Raw genomic sequence first — 20,231 nt, forward strand, 5'->3', positions numbered from 1 at the left:
TATTGGCGCTATGCTGCACACAATGTGCGAGCACAAGAGAGAGAGAGCAGAAATGCTTCATATCTTTGCAAATATTTATATTCTGCTCTCTTCAGTGCATGCAACATGGTGCAGCAAGTTCTCTTGCTATGTCGCACTGTGTGAAATAATAATGACTATGCCCCTAGATGTATGTTTTGATGCTTCTAAGCTTCATGGCCCAGATTGCTGTTGTATGTGAATGTACTCTGTGGAAGTGAAAATCACTGTGCTATTGGGACGCAGCTGTCTACACCTGCATCAAGAGCAGGTGGGTCTGCTCCCAGTCACCTTTTTGGTCTTCACCCGGGTCCCTGTGCCTTCCTGCTTCTTCTCTTTTGAAGAACCTGGTACCGAAGTTGCCACTCTGACATATGAGGGTGAGAAAATTAAGTATCAGAAGGCACTTCCTAGGTGGTAAAGTGAAGGCAGTGGGTGTTGGATGGGTTAGAACATTTACATCTGTTTAACTGAGGTCCTCAGCACATGCAAGGATGTCCTATCAATCGTAAATATTGTACCACCTAATATTGACCCCATAATACTGTGGTAAAAGAACATCGAGGACAGAACATCGAAGAATACATTTTTGAAAGGTAAGCAAATATAGGGATATAGGGGAGTATTGATTTACTATTCTTAATTCCACATCTACATACCTTGAAGATATATGTATTGCGTCGGTATAAAAATGTGGAGTTAGGAATGCAAAAACTCTACTTACCTCTACTTAATTTGTTATCAATATTTTGTCCACAAAATTGTGTCCCATCGATATTCTGGGGTCGATATTCGGGTTAAACACCATCCGCATTACCTTGGAAATAGTGATACATCCAACACAAAGAACTTTCTGGTTCCACAGCCAAGGGGGCTTGGTAGTTTTTAAACAAAGAAGAGGTCTGTAGTCCAGTTCTGAACACCAATGGAAGGAATCTGGGAAGCTGTGGGGGAGAGAGGTCACAGTATGTCTGTGAGCAATAACCTATTGTAAACACTGCCTAAACAGCAGAATCCAGAAAGGTAAAAAAAAAAGATTCCATAAGGGTAAACTTGGCTCAGTTTGAGGTGATCAGCAAGACAGTCAAGAGAGACATGTGCTATGTACTTGGTATCAGAAGCTGACCAAACAACAATGCGGTTAAGACAATAAGGAACTCTACAGTCCAAAGCACGTTTAGTAAAAAGATAAATCTAATAAAAAATGAATTACAATGAAGAAGACTAGTAAAGAAAAAAATACAAATAGAGCAGAATCGTTTTGGTAGAATAAATACCCCTTAATCCATTTAGTTAGAAGTGGTGAAATGTAAAATAAACAAGTTCAAAGCAATGATTAAAAGTAGTTTTTTAGGGTAAGAGCTTTTGAACCATTTGTTGTAGCAGGTCAACTGAAAAGTAAGGAACATTCAGTGCCATAAGAAAATAGTCTCCTATAGGCAAATGAAAATAAGATGGCAGTAGTGCACAAGGAAAATTCACAGGAGAGCATAAGTACTCACAAACTGGGGTGATGTTTCTTACTTTAGTTGATGGATGTTGTTTCTCTGTGGTTATGCTGCTGTCTATCCACTATGCTTATTCCCTGGAGTCCTCCACTTGTTTGATCAGGGATGGTCCCAATAAATCCAGACCCCATTTGAAAAGTTGTAGAATTAGACCGACAGGGCAAATACTTCACCATCCAACTGCAGTTCCCCAACAGATCTGCAGGCTTCCCTCTCTCTCGATCATCTCAGCTCAAGGAACCTCAGGCATTATGACCCTCAGCATGAAAAGCCGACGCCACAGATGAACCAGACTCAAATACTCCTGGATGTCTGCTTAGAAAAGTGTCTCTCACAGCTCTTGAATTAAGTCCTGGGAGAAGAGATCTAGGCTAGAGTTTGGAACACCTTCCAGTTTTCGTTTATTCAGGCAAAACAAGACCCCTGCTCAACAAGAGCAATGAAGTTTCAAAGAAGCTCAGCACACGTCAGGAGCACCCCTGAATTTCATATCTTTGGGTAGGAATCAGCTGACGCTTCTAGATTCCAGCTGGTCATAGCAGATCCTCTAGCATAATCTATTTGGATTTTGTCTCTACCACAAGACACAACAATCCCATTAAATCATTTTGGTTGGATTTCTGTTGCAGTAACCACCCCCCCCCCCCCCCACACACACAATTTTGCCTGGCATCTGGTGCAACTTTGACTGAAATTGTGCTGGGTTCCTACTAATCAGGTTCCCAGCACCAGTGTTTTTCCGTAAACTTGTTAAACCATTGGCACAACTCCAGCCTCCTTGTAAGTCCCCAGTAAATGGTACCCCTGGTAGGTAGGGCATTGGAACTGAAGAGGGTCCACTAGGGCTGCAGCATGTATTGTACCACCCTAGGGGCCCCTCATCAAGATCATGCACACTGCCAGTGCATGCTGCGTGTCTTGGTGCAAAGAAAACTGATGAGTCGGCATGGCACACATCCCTGTGTTCCATGCCCACAGACATTGCATGAGATATAGATAAGCCACCCTCACAGCAGGCCTTGCAGCCCTAAAACAGGGTCACTATATCCCATGTGTGGACATATCTGCCTCAGTGGATATGACACTACAATCTCCAAGTGCATTCTTGGAATTTGTAAGTGGGGAAGCCATAAAGAGACCTTGGCTGGATAGTTGTCAATACAATTTCCCCAGTTCCATGATGTCATCACTATACCCACAGTACACCGTACTCACTGATGCCAGTGTTGGATTTATTAATTAATATACACAGAGGACACCTTAGAGGTGTCCCCTGAAAACTTACCAACTAGTAGTGGGGTTACTTACTGGTCTCAGCCAGCCTGCCACCACTAGACATGTTCCTGGCCTCCTGGGATGAGAACCTTTGTTCTCAGAGGCCAGGAACAAAGCCTGTTCTGGGTGTGGAGCTTCAAAGGCAATGCAGCCTTTGAAATTCAACCCAAACATCTCCAGTTAGTGGAGGATGCTAACTTCCCTGTCCTGCTCCACTTTTGGTGGGAGGACAGGCGGAAAAATTAGATTAGGTGTGCCCACATTCCGTCAGCACCACCCCTAAGGTGGGGCAGGTGATTTGTACCCCACTTTTCCAATTCCTCCATCTTGGGATGGAGGGAATTGGCCTATCAGGGTCAAGTTTGTGCCCCTTCCCACAAGCAGTGGACGCATAGAGGGTGTAGACAGCTTAATGGTAGGTAGCCCTTTAGCTACAACCTGTCACCTCCTTTAACACCCCTAAATGTAGTATATAGGTGGCACCGCATACCCTGAACTTCAGATTCAATGCACCTAAGAAGGAGAATGACAAAAAAGAGCTGTTGACCCAAGAACGGAGTACCTTCTGCAGAATGTTGGTGCCAAACCCTGCCTGCTGCCTCAAGAACTCGAGCATTGTGGTGTGCTGTCTTGCTCTGCTGCTGTGAGGCCTCCAAGAACCTCAGAGCACCTCCAGCCCTTCAACAATCGCCAGAGGACTTCCTTGGAGTAGAGCAACTACTCCATTGCAGTCCTCAGGCACCGAACGCACAGAGTCCATCTTATCGACTTGCTGCTTCCCGGCGATGCAGCAAAGACACCAGAAGCAGTACTCCATATTCGGAGGGTCAGATCTGCCCCTCCACCTAGTGAGAGGACACCAGGACCTACTGGAGCCGTGCCGTAGCAATACCCGGGGTACCGGCCCACCTGCATCCTACATCGAGACGGGGTGTCCAATCCGGACTCCAACTGCCCAGGAAGCAAGCACCGGTTGAGGGACATCGTCCCTGCTACGTGCTTGCCCCTGATAGCGAAGATCATCTTGATGCACAGAGCTCAGCTGTCCTACCTGCTCTGCACCTAGCCCGCCCAGCCTGGGTACCGACGCACCTCTTGTGGCCCTGAGGACCTTGCTTGGGGTCCCCCGGACTTACCTGTAAGGCCCCTTGTGCAGTCTGTTTTGAGGAAGCCACTTCTCCGTAGCGCCTGCTACCAACGACCTCAGCACCCTGCTCCCGCCCGAATCCAGGATGCTCCCAACAATCTGCTGGTGGAACATTAGGCCTGGCCTTGCTACCCTCATAAAATCTGAAGGTGAACTCCTGAGAACTAACTGTACTCTTTTCTATACATTTTTCTATTTTTCTCCATAGACTTCAATTGCGTGAGATTGCGCACAACTCAGTTATTTTCCGAACTGTAAAAATTCATAAGAAAATAAGTAACTTACTGTGAAGGATGTTCTTGGTCTTAAAAATTATATAAAAATCAGAGTTATTTTTTCAAATTGGTCCTGGATTTATTCTTGAGTGTGTCTCATTTATTGCCTCGGTGAGTTCCACAAATGCTTAGCACTACCCTCTGATAAGCCTAACTGCTCGCCCACACTACCACAAATAGAGCATTAGTATTATCTACTTTTGCCTGTGTATATCAATAAGGGTCTCACTGGACTCTCAGCACTGTGTACTTCATTTTTGTACACTCTATAGAGAGCCAGCTTCCTACATATTCCAACACTCATATCTGGAAAACTATAAGAATGTTTTACATTAGGCCCAGAGATGTTTGCATTAGAACAGATTTACATAGGTGCTCAAAATATGAATTTATGTCTGACACCAGGCCAGTGTTAGCAATATCAGAATAAGGGCCAGGTGTATTTAGCAGTCTCAAAACCTGTGATTTTATAAATCAGAAGGTTTGTGACAGCTAAATGTCTTTAACATTATTAATAAACCAATAATTCGATTTGGCAACAGGTTACCAAATCCCAAAACGAGTTTAGAAATTGTTCCCAAATCTCAATTTGGAATGAGCGTGTTTAGGGCATACCTTCCAAATTGCAATTTGGAATGACATGCATCAATGATTTGTGACAGTAATTTTGGTTGCATACTAATGATGGGTTATGGACTCCTCAAAGAAGGTGGTACCCCATTCACAAAGGGGAAGGGGTCAATTGGGCCCACTTCCCATTTGTGAATAGTAAATAAAGGTTTGTTTGGGAGTGGATAGTGGTCCAGTGGACCACTGCCACCTCTTAAACAAACTTATTTTAAGGTACATTTTTGTTCTTAAATGAAGACCCGTTTCCTTTAAGGAAAGCAGGCAGCATCTAACAAAAACTTGTACTTTATTAAAATGTGATCACAGACATGTTGGTATACTGACCCCAGCAGGCCACCATCCCTGTAGCTTCCAACTGGAGTGATTCACAATTTGCGACCATCGAGTTAGGACCAATTCCAAATAGTGATTTTGTGCTCTGATCTACTAGGGCATAGGTCGGGTCGCAAAACATAATTGTGTCACAAAAAGCTGGGGTGCAATTTGTGACCACTTTTGCAATCAATTTAGGGTACGTTTGGTCTCAAACCACTAATTTAGAATAGTTGGGTCAAAGACCAGCATGTCAGTTCTTTCTGTGCCTATAAAAACCACAAACCACATGAGATACTTACATGTGGGAAAAATCATCCTACTTAATAACTTCTACATGTAACACCTATGTAACTGGTCTGGTGTGTATGTATGTATGTATACATGTATGTATGAATGGATTTAGATGGTATTTTTATAGTAAGGGCGGTCCTGATATATTCTGGGATATCAGTCTAGTACTGCTACATTTAACTTGTTAAGCATCAGTTTCACTGTATTCTAAGTGACTTAGGCCTTATTAGCACGCTTTAGGCCACAAAAGAGCAACACAATCCAGGAGTCCAAAAAGTGATAGAATGAATACATGCCTTAGAGATACACAGTTACACCCATTAAGACTTATACAGGTGTTAGACTTGCTCTTGGAGACATAGTGGTCAATAAAGGTGCAACCCTGCTTGCTAAACCAGTAACAACTACTATCATTGTTTTATAGTCTGTGGCTGGCCCTGGAAATGCCATACACAAGCATAGCTCACATCCTGCTGAACACATTTATTGGACCTTACCTATTCACTCAACGCTTAATCACATCACACCACAGACTTAACATCTGACAGAATGTGTTCCTCCCAAAGCCCAGGATCAAGGACACTCTAGATCACCCTAATCTTATTCAACACCGGAAACTGGTGGCTTTAAATGAATCATCTAAATGCAGGAGCCCCACTCTTTCAAGATCAGCGGATAAGACAATTTTGGTGCGAACTTTCGGATGCTTCAGGATCAGTGCTTTATTTGGAAAATAATGGGTGCCGGTGCCCAAGGCTCATCTCAGAAACCCCCAAACTGAGCTACTAAATGTCGGTGTGGTGAATGCCAAGGCTTTGTAGTCTACAATCCATGCCAGGCCTGTTTATTCCACTATCAGACACGCATGCCACTATATCTCACTTGTGCAGGTTCCTGCTTTTTCCCTTGGTAAAGGTTTTTCATTCTTTCTCTTCCTCTATTTTTATGCTTTGTTTGAGTTCCTTCTTTTGCGCTCAATAAACGTCTGATGGAGAAAAAGTTGTGCTGATGGCCTCCACCAGCAACCACCGGCTCAAATTAAGCACTGTTCAGGAAACTTTTAAGTGCCAGTACATTAAAATCTTATACACACACACACACACATCCACACGCACACATACTATAAATGGAACAAACACATATCACAGTAAAGCATGGAAATAAATACCACTCACTCACAGGTTAAATTAAGCCGAGCAACCTATGTAAAGGAAAAGCATCAAAGTTAGCACCTCCACCATATCACAGGAAATCATCTAACAGTCTTTTGGGTCTTAAATTGTTCAGAACTTCTTCATCACTTTCACAAAAGCAGAAAATTGTTCCAGACGTCTCACCCTCCTGACTGAAGACAGCAGGAGCAATGTGCCACCTATACAAGGCCTAGATTGCTGTATTAGCCCATAATTAGTATGTCCTCTCTTAATCATCTCATAATAAAAACAATAGACTGACCACATTCCATATGGAATGCCCCTCCCATATCCCCATGTCATTTTATTCACAAAATAATATGGTCACATGTTTATACACTCCCCACCCTCATGCATGAACCATCTACAACCTCATCCCGTAACTAGTACAACCACTGTCCCACAGTTCCTCCGAAAGTGCATATCTATCAGATAGGGTAAGTCATCCATGTAAGCAGGTATGGAGGTGTCAGAACCCTCTCTGAGGTATAAACCACCAACAAAGTCAGAATCCTCTCTCAGAGGTATAAACTACCAACAAACTCCTGGAGGATCCAGGAGAACAAACTAACATGGGGTCTTCAAGGAAGAAGGTTCCCTATTGTATGCATGTTTAAAAGATCACAGGTAGGCATGGTGAAGCAGAAACACACAGAATCACAGGACCTTGAATACACCCGCCGTCTTAAGCAGGTACAATTCCCTATACCTTCTTATCTCCAATGATCTAAAGGTAAAGTGTACATGACTCAACCGGACATAATATCCACAGAAGTGCAGCTTGTCTTGGTATCTCCATACCGTTCGCAATCTTTGACAAGTTCCAATATTCTATTATTCTATATAGCGACCTAGTGAGCGTGCAGCGCCTACCCTATTCCCATATTAAGTAGAGCTGCTTAGTTAGTTTCATACACTATGAGTACTTTGGTAAATGAGACACATCAGGTCATGATTACAGGCAGGTCTTGACAAAGGCTGAGCAGCCATTTAGCAAGACGCCACAGAGGTGCACATTGTTAAGGTATTCTGTCATTGTTTCCTCTTTCACAGTAGCTTCTTGTTTATATAAGGCTGTGTAATAATTCTATTGTTAATGTTTTGCTGTTTTCTGACTCGCGGAGCACGTTTGCCTGTTCCCTTTCACTGACCTGTGTGGCCCTGTGACTCCTGGTGGTGCCGGCTTCGTGTTGGTTCCTGCATCTCCCTCCCGCTGTCGCCTGCCATCGCGACCGCTGTGTGGGGGGAGCGCTTGACGGGACCACAATACCCAGGATCCCCTGGGACACGGAAGCGGGACTATTGCACTTTGCGCGCCAGGAGGCGCTACTTAACTGTCCCCGCCCCCGGCAGAACGGGGGCTGTTTTCTGACTCGCGGAGCACGTTTGCCTGTTCCCTTTCACTGACCTGTGTGGCCCTGTGACTCCTGGTGGTGCCGGCTTCGTGTTGGTTCCTGCATCTCCCTCCCGCTGTCGCCTGCCATCGCGACCGCTGTGTGGGGGGAGCGCTAGACGGGACCACAATACCCAGGATCCCCTGGGACACGGAAGCGGGACTATTGCCCTTTGCGTGCCAGAAGGCGCTACTTAACTGTCCCCGCCCCCGGCAGAACGGGGGCTGTTTTCTGACTCGCGGAGCACGTTTGCCTGTTCCCTTTCACTGACCTGTGTGGCCCTGTGACTCCTGGTGGTGCCGGCTTCGTGTTGGTTCCTGCATCTCCCTCCCGCTGTCGCCTGCCATCGCGACCGCTGTGTGGGGGGAGCGCTCGACGGGACCACAATACCCAGGATCCCCTGGGACACGGAAGCGGGACTATTGCACTTTGCGCGCCAGGAGGCGCTACTTAACTGTCCCCGCCCCCCGCGTCGCGGGACGCGTGCGGGCGGCGCCGGGAGAAGCCCGGGACAAGGGCGGGACCGTCTGCGGGACCGTCTGTGGCCGTCAGAGGCCGAGGGAGGCCGGGCTGGGCCGATTCTCTTGGTTCCTGACACAAGATCTTCAATTGCAGCTTCGTATTCACAAGAGGACTGTCGAGATAACTCGAGGGAGGGGGCTTGAGGGCTACCCACTGTTTGGCACACTGAGCCCCAGATACAGGTATTCAAACTTCCAGTAGGGGGCCTGTCAAGGTGCATTGTTATTTGTGTTTCGCCTGTTAACTTGGGTTGATAGCGCCGGATAGTACTCATTGTAACATTTCTTTGGGTTAGTCCCAAGTGTCTTCTTGAGATTTGGTAGGTCAAGGAAGAAGATACACGACATTATAAGTTTGTGAGCCTGAAGTTGTAACATGGGCAAATCCAAAAAAACTCCAATTAGATCAGGGGGTGGAGTGAAGGGAACTTTGGATGCATTCATTACGCGAGCCGAATCCCTGTTGACGCACGAAATACAGCTAACAGTGCGTAGGCTGTCCCTTGATTCCCTTCTGGCACATAAACGCTCGTCGTTGGGGACAATATCTGAGTGTGTCACGCCAGGAGTAAGTACCCCAGCAAGCCAGGGACTCCCCGTCCATAGCGCAACCCAGTGCGTTACCACGGCACAAGTCCACACTAACACGCCAGTACGTGGGGAACGGGAGCCACTGATTTTGGAGGGGTCTGTAAACACCATCTACCAACATGAACTCTCCCCTGTGAGATTGGAGGAAAATTTGGTGGTAGTAACATCGGGAATTGGGGCAAAGGGAGACCAAGAGCAGGAGGGTATTACACCTGGAGGGGAGAGGGAGCCCAATGCATTAATAAGGAGGGAAAGGGAAGTGGTTACCCGCTCAAAAAAAGCGTTATTGGTGCCAGTTTCTCCCCTAGAAACAGCTGCCTCAGAGGTCACAAGGACCATGGTTAACTTACAAAGCAACGGGACCAACAAAAATAGAATAGATAACAAAGCGAAAAGAGGTGGGCCTAGAAAAGATCCCAAAGTTGTTGAGGACGGGACTAATAGGTCAGCCTGCCAACACCGTGAAATTCGCTCTTCTGTAAATGGGGCGGAATGGTCGCGGGAAATAATGAAAACATTAGAGGCCAATTTGGAAGCCCTTTTTGTTAAACATTTGGGTCCCTTAGTGGAACATATAAAGAGAATAGAGGAGAAAGTTAGTAGGCTTCTAGAACAGAATAGCGGTGAACCCCCAGTGCCCCCACTGAGTTCGAGATATGAAGGGTTAGGGACTGTACCTTGCCCTGTTAGTCCCTGAGAAAACAGAAGTAGGTTGGCAGGAAATAAGCGGAGTGTTGATCCCACTTCCAGTAAGGATAAAGGCACCCCCCCTATTATTGTGCCCCATAGACCACAACACGAGGGTAGTAAAAAAGGGCTCGTAGCAGCCAACAGCCCCCTAGGTGATCAGGTGCATTGTACACCGGGGCTGCAGACGTTGGATTTACCCCCAGCTTCTTGTCCCTATACGATAGTCTTGGTGGGGGTTCCAGCTCATAACCAGGATAGAGAAGAGTTCACAAGCTCCCTGATAAATAAGGTCAATCATTGGATGTATAACAATGTGAAGGAGTTTAAGCCACAGAGTAGCCACATCCTTATGGCAAGGAGGGTAGCCTGGGTTGGTCCCTCCGAGAAAAAGTTTGCAGGAGACTGCGTTATTGTTAATTTCAGACACCCCGAGCTGGTAAAAGAATTGCTTATTTCCAGTTACGGGGTTTTTGACAGAGGGACGAGCATAAAGATGCTCCGCCTGAACTTTTTTTTATAGGGACTACTCAAAAGAGTCAGGCCAAGTGACACGCAGAAGAGGGGAAATTCCCAATACAAGGGCCAACAGACTGGGTTCAGTATCAAACAGGTTCATTCCGTTGTTTGATGCGGCAGTGATGGATGAACTGGACTGACTGGCCCAAGGCGCGAACAGGGAGATTCCCCCTCTCCCAGCTAGCCCAATGCTAAGGGATACCGTGGGTCCCATGGGAAATTCTCTTTCATCCGTTATCCCCCCAAATGAGGTTTTGCTTAACCCCTCAGACAAGAGTATTGTATTGGCAATGAGTTGTCTAGCAGGACTATCTCCTCAAACACAGGCTATCTCAGTCAGGAGAGAGATAAATCACGAGGCTGAGGAACTTAGGGTGGTATCGTGGAACATCGCAGGGATCTCAACCAAATTAAAAAATAAGGAATGGTTGGATTTCAGTCAAAAATTCCACATTATCTGCCTACAGGAAACGTGGGAGACGGACAGTAGTGCCCCGCACCTAGAGGGGTATAAAATGTTTTTTGTTCCCGCCCGAAAATCTACAATGGGCCGAGCTAAAGGGGGTTTAATAACGTATGTGTCTCTCTCCCTACAAGGGTCCTGGGATGTCCTGGGCTGGAGCTCGGACAATATCCAGGGTATCAGTTATTGCAAAAAGGGCTTAAAATTTGTTTTGATAAACTTCTATAATGCGGGCCAATCAATGCAGAGGTTGAATGAGCTCAAGGACAGATTGGCAGACTTGCACGTCAGGGGAAATAGCCCCCCAAATTTGATTTTAGTGGGCGATTTTAATTGTCACCAATGCCCATATTTGAAATGGGGAGGGGGAAAATGGGACTCTTGTCCATCCATAAAGGATTGGCACTTAGAGCCCACAATGGAAGGCAGCGAACTAAATAAGATCCTGGGCATATATGATTTAGCCCCCACGATGGACTTAATCAAGCCCAGGAACTTTAATACCATTAATCCTTCTTTTAAAGGCAGGGGCAGGGATACAATTATTGATTTTATCTTTGTTTCACATCGTTTTAAATGTAAGATCATAGATTTTAGTATAGAAATCAGTATTTTTAGTGATCATAACCCTTTGGTGCTGTCCCTGAGGGATTCGGATTTACCTATGCAGCCAAGGATTAGGATGATGAGGGGAACACTGGAAGCAATAGACCAGGGCAGGCGTATACGTTGGACCAACATAGATGGGGAAGCATTTTATAAAAAACTAATTGCATCCTCAGAAAGTGGGATATGGAAGTGCTTAAATCAGGAAGTTGAGGGTAAAGAACTGATAAGCGCTTTTGAAAGTACGGCAAGGGACATTGATAGGTTACTGAGGGCCAAATCATCGCCTATGCCTAATCTTTCACCAAAATGGTTCGACAAAGCATGCTCCAGAGCCCAAAAAGAATTGAAACGGGCACTCAAAACGGTACCTAAGGATAGGAGTAGGATAGTGGAATGCAGAGCTCAATACAAACTGGCCATAAAAAAGAGGAAATACACTATCTACTACGAGGCCTGGGAGAATTTGAGGGAGGCAGCTGAGAAGAGAGACATGTCGAGATTTTGGAAGTTGATTAATGACCCCAGTTTCCAGGCACCGAACAATGAGAAGGTGGCTTGCCATGTCCTGCCTGAAGCATGGGTTTCTCATTTTAAGAACCTGTATAATCATGGCAGCCCCACTGCCCGACAAATTACAGATGTGGGCACTTTACCAAGCTCTTGGTCGCAGTTTACAGTGGGTGAGATTAAAGATGGAATACATGCCCTGACACGGAATAAGGCCCCAGGACCGGATGGGATCCCCCCCGACTTATTTTTGTCCCAGGTCGACCAATGGGCACCAATACTCACGAGAGTTTTTAACACGGCAGTTGAAATGGGAATGCCCAGGTCTTGGTCAACTGCTAGCATTGTTCCCCTATTTAAAAAGGGCAACAAGTGCGACCCTCAATGTTATCGCCCGATCTCACTAATTGACGTGTCAGCAAAGGTTCTAGGGAAGGTAATCCTAAACTGCCTAATGGACTGGGCAGAGGAAAATGAAATTATTACCGACACCCAGTATGGTTTTAGAATGGGCCATTCCACCTCGGACCAATGCCTTAACCTATACAACCTGGTGGCAAAGTACACCGTGGCAGGCGAGGGGACAGTCTTTCTAGCCTTCATGGACCTAACAGCAGCTTTTGACCGGGTTAACCGGGAAAAGTTGTGGGAGATTTTAGAGCTGTTAGGGGCCGATTCAGGTTTGATATTCATCTTAAAAACATTACATATGAACACAACAGCCCAGGTCAGATACAGTAACGAGGGGAATCTTACTGACCATTTCTCATGTACTAGGGGTGTGAGACAAGGTTGCATCCTGGCGCCCTTTTTATTTACGCTATATATAAATGGTTTGGACAAAGCGCTTGGAGAGTTGGGGGTAGATTGTCCTAGAGTGGCCAACAGAAGCATACCTGTCCTCTTCTACGCGGACGACGCAGTACTCCTGTCGCGTACAGGGAGGGGACTGCAGTCTCTTATTGATGGCTTCTGTGGGTTTATGGCAAATTTAGACCTATCTCCCAATTTAACAAAATCATACGTTATGGAAGCAGGAACAAGACCAACGAGGAATTTTATTTTTAAAATTGGGGGTCACAAATTAGAGAAGGTCGAGGTCTTTAATTATCTAGGGATCATTTTCGACAAACACCTCAATTTTAACACACTAATCTCAGAAAAATGTAAACATCAGTCGAGTACAATGGGCTCAATCATGAATCGAGCTACGAGATTAGGCCGCTGGTCACTGAACGAAATACTGCATTTATACAACTCAATTTGTTGCTCCAAAATTATGTATGGGAGTGAGGTTTGGGGATTCAGAAACACTTCCATGATACAACTGGAGGAAAATAAAGTTTCTTAGAAGGATTCTGCAAGTCCCTCAAAGTATACCGGCCCACATTGTTCACGAGGAGCTAGGGCTCCCTTACATTACTGACAGACTAAGTATTAAACCAATAATGTGTTGGATTAAAATTTGGACCAACCCTGAGGCTAGTCTAAGTAGAAAAATAATTAAAGATTGTATTAATAGGGACAAAGGACATAGGATACCGTGGCTTAAATATGTGAAGGATACGTTGAAGTGGCTGGGCTTTGCTAGTTATTTTGATGAGCCCACGTCCCTGACGCCCCAGTTAAAAGTAGTTATAAAAGCAGAATACCTCAGGCGTCTAGCCTGCGCCCGGGAAGACAGTGAAATACTGAAAGGGTCAGTGCGATCACACATATTAACGAAATCTGTAGCAGGTTTGGAACCTTACCTGGCGCAGATATATAATAAAAATGATAGATTTTTAATGACTAGATTCAGATTGGATCTTTTACATCACATTTTAGCTGTCCCCGCAGGGTTCACAAGAGATATTGGATCAAAGGGTCCGTGCGGCTGCGATCTGGGATCTCCGCAGGATACCCTCCATTTTGTATTCTTTTGTCCATTATATGAATACCCACGGGCAGATTTCTTAAAAACCATCCTAAGAGTGAATAAATTTACCCAGGTAAGGGTAGCACTCTTATACCTGAAACTCTCCTCGGAACCCCTTACTTTGTTTTGCACCGTGAACTTTTTAAGACTAGCTGCAAAATTAAGGAAGTCTAGATGTGAGGTGAAAGCAACTTTGCTTGTTGGGCACAGAGGGTCGGGTTCTATGACTAAAGTTGCCTCTTAAAACTTGTATATATATTTTGCACACAACAGTAGACATTACCGAGGATGTATGTAAATTATGAATTGTATGGTACAGTGCATTTGGGGATGTGTTATGATGTTTTAATATGTTATAGCTTTTTTTATAAGGTATTGTTTTAAACTGGCTATGATCATGCATTTTAAAGAATTTTATTGTGTTGGTATCTCGTACTCTATAGCTGTTAGCACCCTGCACTTTAAAATATTATGAATTCGCAGCCTCTTTACAAGTTTTCTTGTAATCTTGTTATTAAGGCCCCGGACAAACCCTGTAGAAATGACTTATTTTAAATATTTTAAGATCATTTGCTCATATTATTGTATTGTGAACTGTGTAAATGTATTGTTCTTTTCTTGGATGTTTCAATATCCGAATAAAGATATTTTGATGATGATGGTTAAAGATTCTTCTAAAGCACACTGAGGCATCTTGGCACTAACCAACAGATAGTAATTCTCGTCCCCACTCAAACAACATTCATACCTCATCAACCATTCCTACTCATGCAACAGTTCTCTCACACCATGCATGCTCAATTCTCATCACTCACACTCTTCGTACGATACTTTTGAGTGTTTACAATGTAGGTACAAAAACAAAGTAGTGTACAACTGGAGTAGCATGAGAAAAAACTTCCAAATGTTGTAAAATAATGAGAACTCCATATATTTATATATATTCTCCAATACATCCAGTATGTTGATACTTAATACAAGTGCCTTAATAGAACACTATAATGTCCGTAGTTATAATCATTTGTCATAGGCTTCTTAATATGTCGTTGACATTCTAATGCTCCAGTTGTAACCTGCGCCGACATGCGTTTCGGTGACTCCCCAGAATGGGGTTACTCCTTCATCAGGGTGCTCAAATGGGATGATCCAATAATAGACAGTGGAATGTAGAGGGGGGCAAAACAACGAAACGTATATATTGGGGTTCAAGAAGGAACTGCAAAAATATCAATTCAGCGGATGCCACAACGATGCAAGTGAATGATCAATCACAAACGTCAACCACACAGACCTCCCTGGGCGGGGAGACACTCACCTTGGCAGACATAATGTTGGTGATTTAAGATACAAGGATACAAGATAAACTCGGTCTCTACCAAAGTAACACTGACAAGAGCTGACCTCCGTAATATGGGCACTAGTGTGATGGAGGTAGAAGACTCTGTAACAACCATAAAGGCAGAATCGGCGATGATGATGGGCCAAGTCAGGGACCTGCAACCAACTACATCTGTCTTGGAGGCTAGACTAGAGAACTTTGAAAGTCACTCGAGAAGGAATAATGTCCGCATAATAAGGGTCTTGGAAAGATCAGAAGGTCCTGCTGTTGACCTCTTCGTAGATCTTATCCTCAAACAGCTACAACCCGGGGGCCTCTCTAACTATTTCTCGGTAGAACAGGCCCATCGTGTCCCAGGGACCTCACCAAAACCAGGGGCACCTCCGTGCCCAATAATAGCTTGCATCTTCAATTATCACTACCAAGATGCCATACTGCAGACTGCACGCACCGCACCTCCACTCCAGTACAAAAACACTACAATCACATTTTTCTCAGACTTCACACTGTAAGTCCAAAGGCTACACTGCAGCTTCCTTAAGGTCAAATGGGACCTTAGAGACTGTGAAATAAAATATTCAATGATCGTCCCTGCGAAGCAGCGAGTGATAGCAGATGGAAAGACCTGGTACTTTACCGCACCTAATGAGGTCTGGGATTGGTTGGATGGATGGAGAGTGGTTGGCTGTGCTGGACAACGATCAAAAACCAGGGTGACAATGAAGGAACTCCACGACCTCGGACAAAACACAAGCCTCAGGAGACCAATGTTAATGATAGACCTCCACTTGACACCTATCATTCTGCCTAGAGGTCCCATGATGCTTCTATTTTGACCTGCGGTGCAGAGATCGAGAACAATCCACAGATCGGTCACTGGTACTGTATGAAACTAAAGCCTTTCTTACATGAACATTGGCAATAGATTTCTGCCCACGCAGTCAGGATGACTGGAGATAAGAAACCTTTACATGGTGGCATACAAATTTGGTAACAATCATCCTTGTTCCTTTCAAGATGTGGTGGGGTGGATGAGTGACCATTTGGTGATTATCATAGCCTTCTAAAGGTTTTATTATGTCATGGGACAACAGGTACTCTGCAATGTTGGGTTTGTGTGCAGTTTTGAATCCGTCATGCAGGGAGGGTGGTTCGAATTGCTTTTTTTTGTTGACTTTTATGTTTCAATAAAGTTTCAATTGTATCATGGTAACATCCTGGCATTGACGCAGCTGTAGGAACACCATTCCGCACCCTCATCCAGAAATTTGGTCCATCCTGGCGCTAGATGGGGTCCCACCCCACTTTCGCTGTGCAACTACCCAGGATCACACCAACGGTTCCACGACCACTTGAACTGTCCCTCTTATATATCCACAACTCCGAAGAGGAGTTTAGGATCTAAACTTCTCCACTCCCCTTTCCTACAACATCTTCATGGCAGACACATTAGCAACACCCACTTTAAAAATAATGTCAAGGTATGTCAATGGGCTGGGAGACAAGATAAAGAGAGGAGTTGTATTGCAATATCTTAAGAGATATTTCCCTGACATGTCCCTACTCCAGGAAGCACATCTTAAATGTAACACTTATCGTACGCTAGGCAGGTGGGCACATAAAATGGTTGCCCATGTGGGATATCCAGTGGGCTCGCAAGGAGTTGGTATCCTAATATGTGAGTCGCCACCACCTATTATACAAAACACCCAGCCAGACACACATGGCTGCTATGTAGCTCTCTTGGGAAAGTGGGAAGGCCGGACACTTAGGGGCCCGATTACGATGGCGGTTGGACCGTAACAGAAGGCTCGTGAGTTGCAGTCCAACCGCCATCTGCTGCTGCAGTTCGACCAGCGCATTACAATGTGTGCGGTTGGAGCAGCAGGAGGAGGGACTGTACAACACTTTCAGATGGGCTCAAGAAGCTCGTCAGTGCATCGGAAACACTTCATAACCCCTTAATGACGGCAGCTCCGCCATCAGGATTATGATGTGGGTTTCCGACAGCCATTCCATGCTGGCCTTTCCGACAAGGAAAGGCTGTCGGAAATTGACATTCTGGGCCCAAACCAGCACCCCCTTCCCTCCTGGCCCTCCGCTCTGGGGCCTGGGAGGTCTCAACATATCTGCACCGTGTTGAAAACAAAAAGAATTTTCAATGGAAGCTTGTGCTGCGGACCTTTTCCGCCCACCGCACAAGCTTCCATTGAAAAATGGATGTTTAGTTGCATCCCAATATTGCGGTCGGAACTGCAAACCTAAGGTCGGGCGGTTCCCAATCCGCAACGGTGTCAGGAGGATGTGAGTTCGCCCGACATCGTAATAAACCCCAAAATGTAATCTCAGTATATGTGCCCCGGAGGCTCAACAGAGGTGCCTTCATTGATCTCAGTGCGCTCCTCCTTCGCCTTCCTGATCGTGAGCTGTTGATGGGGATTGATTTTAATGCTGCCCTGTGTGATAACATGGACCAGTGGCCATCTGAGCTGACCAGGTCATCCCGTAGACCGTAGACTGACTTTTTGGGGGAGCTAGGCCTTGCTTACACATGGCGCACCTATAACCTCTCATTACACAAATACACATTCCATTTGGGAGTCCAAAGTAGCCTATTTAGAATTGATACAATTTCACCCTATCCCACCAGCTCCCTCGCTCATGTAACTTTGCCACCTTGCTAGGAGTATTTCTGATCACTCTCCAGTCTGGGCAGTCTATTGCTTACCTATTCGAGGTGGTCCTTGGCGAACTGTGCTCAACCCCTGGTACCTGAAAACCCCAAGAATTCGTATGTCAATGGTGTATGTCTAATCTCCACATTTGCCTTGTTCACAAGCAATTAATTCCTTTTCAATAGGGTGTCTTTGGGCTTGTGGAGGTACGGAATTTCACATCTCATCCCCAGATGGAGCAGTGGATTATGGGTACAATGAGGCAGTTCATCAATTAATCTGCTGTGGGATAAATTTATGTACTAGTGTAGTGTTTTTTTTTTTACTTTTGGTTGTTTCCATCTGTATTCACATTTCTGTATGTCCGGTATGAATATTTAAGTTGAGCAAAGTGATAGGTTTTGTAAAATGAGACAAATACAATTAGCCAGTGCGACTTTAATATTGTCTTTCTAATTGTCAATTTCTTTTGGAGCAGACTTTATAATAATGAATCATATAAACTTGCATATGTTAAAGGTTGGTTGCCATCTATGAGGTTTGCTTTTCCTCGTGGGCTTAAAACGAATTCCTTTGTGCAAAATGCAATGCAGCGCGCGCAACGAAATTCGTTTTATTTATTTAAATGTGTACTTACCTCCGTTCATCCATATTCCGGTGTTTACATTTCCCCACACTGCCCCTCCTCCGCCCCGCCTCACCGCCCCACGGAAATTCCTCCACGGACCGCTACTGACCACACATACACGTTATACTTTTGGGGGTCTCCAAGTGAAACGTGATCGTTCACTACCCATTTAGTTATACCTTTCGGCCGAGCTCAGCCCTCAATATGTGCGCAAGCAACATTACATGGTAGAGGCCGGGTGCCACTCCACACCTACCACTGTATGGATACCTTGTGACTCTCCCTTCACTGACTCCACCCCAGAGACATTTTTAAGGCATGGGCAAAGTGTACACCGGCCCACTGCCTGAGTCTTGCAGGGGGCCCCATGATAGAGCTGACAGTCCTGTCTTGATGACCTTAATTGATTCTTAAACATATAGTTTTAAATACTGATTTCCTTCAGTGTATTTTAAAACAGGTAATCTGTGGGAGTTTATTACCGGCATTTTGCAGGGAAATGTTGTGTTTGAGTTTTTTCCCCACCATGCAGCATCCATAAAAAGTTTCTTTTAGATCGAAACAGGACCTCACACATGAAAAAATGGGAGGGGCGTCACAGAGATCATTGGCAATAACATTAGCAAGCAACTGCTGTAGTACACCAGAGAAAACCCTCATTACAGTTCCTGAATATAACATGGATGGAGACAGGGCCGGACTGGCCGTAGCGGCCACCGGGCAATCCCCCGGCGCGCTGCACAGGTGGGGGCTGGTTTTGGGCCCCTGGGGGCCGTTTTTGTTACAGGGCCGTTTTTGCAGCATAGCTGCAAAATCGGCCCTGTAACAAAATCGGCCGAAAACCGGCCCTGGCAAAGAGCTCGGCGGCACCCCCAGGCCCCGGGGGGCCGGCCGAGCACTTTGCCAGGGCCGGTTTTTGTTTCCAGTCCGGCCCTGGATGGAGCAGATTTAAAATGTGGGCCATTGTGCCTGGGCACTGTCCGTGACCTGGCCAAACAGGGCATGAAAGCGAAGTGATTGGACGATATATTCAAAGCTGTTCCGAACAGGTGCCCCAAAAATGCGTTCGGCCCAGGGCCCCCCAAATCCTTAAAATGTCCCTGCTCCGCCCTTTTTTACCTCACTTCGGCAATGTCTTTATTTTATGTTCCCCACAGTTACTGTTTTCCAATTCTAGCACTGGCAACTGGCATTTAAATGTGTCTGCTAGGAAAACTGCAGCGGTTCAAAACGACCTGCTGTTTCGCGTTATGCTCCCTGTCCACTGGTTCAGTCCATTATTAAGCAGCCCTGGCCCCTGTCTGTCTTTTTCAGCTCAAACTACTTGAAAGTAGAGAATAGAGATAACATCAATACAATGTGTTTTAAAAAGAGTAAATCTGGATTGATGCGTGGCTCTATTGGTTCAAACGTTATACCTGTAGAAGCAACCTACCAGAACTTTTTTTATTATTATTGTGAAAGCTTTTTGAAAGGCACTGATGCGGACTGCTCAGAGCAAAGCGGGAAAGTCTCTGGTGCTCCCCACAATAAAAAATTGCATATCTGGTGCATGAAAGCCTCTTGTTCCTTTGAATACCAGTAACTATGTGGCAAAGTGCTTTTATTTCCACTCCGTTCCATGTAAAATTGCAGCTAATGCAATGCGGAAGATAAGGGCGCGGAGTGGACGGAACAATGCGCTCGAAGAGGACATTGAAGCCGCCTGGAGTACTGTGAAATTACTAC

Source organism: Triturus cristatus, chromosome 6 (genome assembly GCF_964204655.1).
Source record: "Triturus cristatus chromosome 6, aTriCri1.1, whole genome shotgun sequence".
Lineage (NCBI taxonomy): Eukaryota > Metazoa > Chordata > Amphibia > Caudata > Salamandridae > Triturus > Triturus cristatus.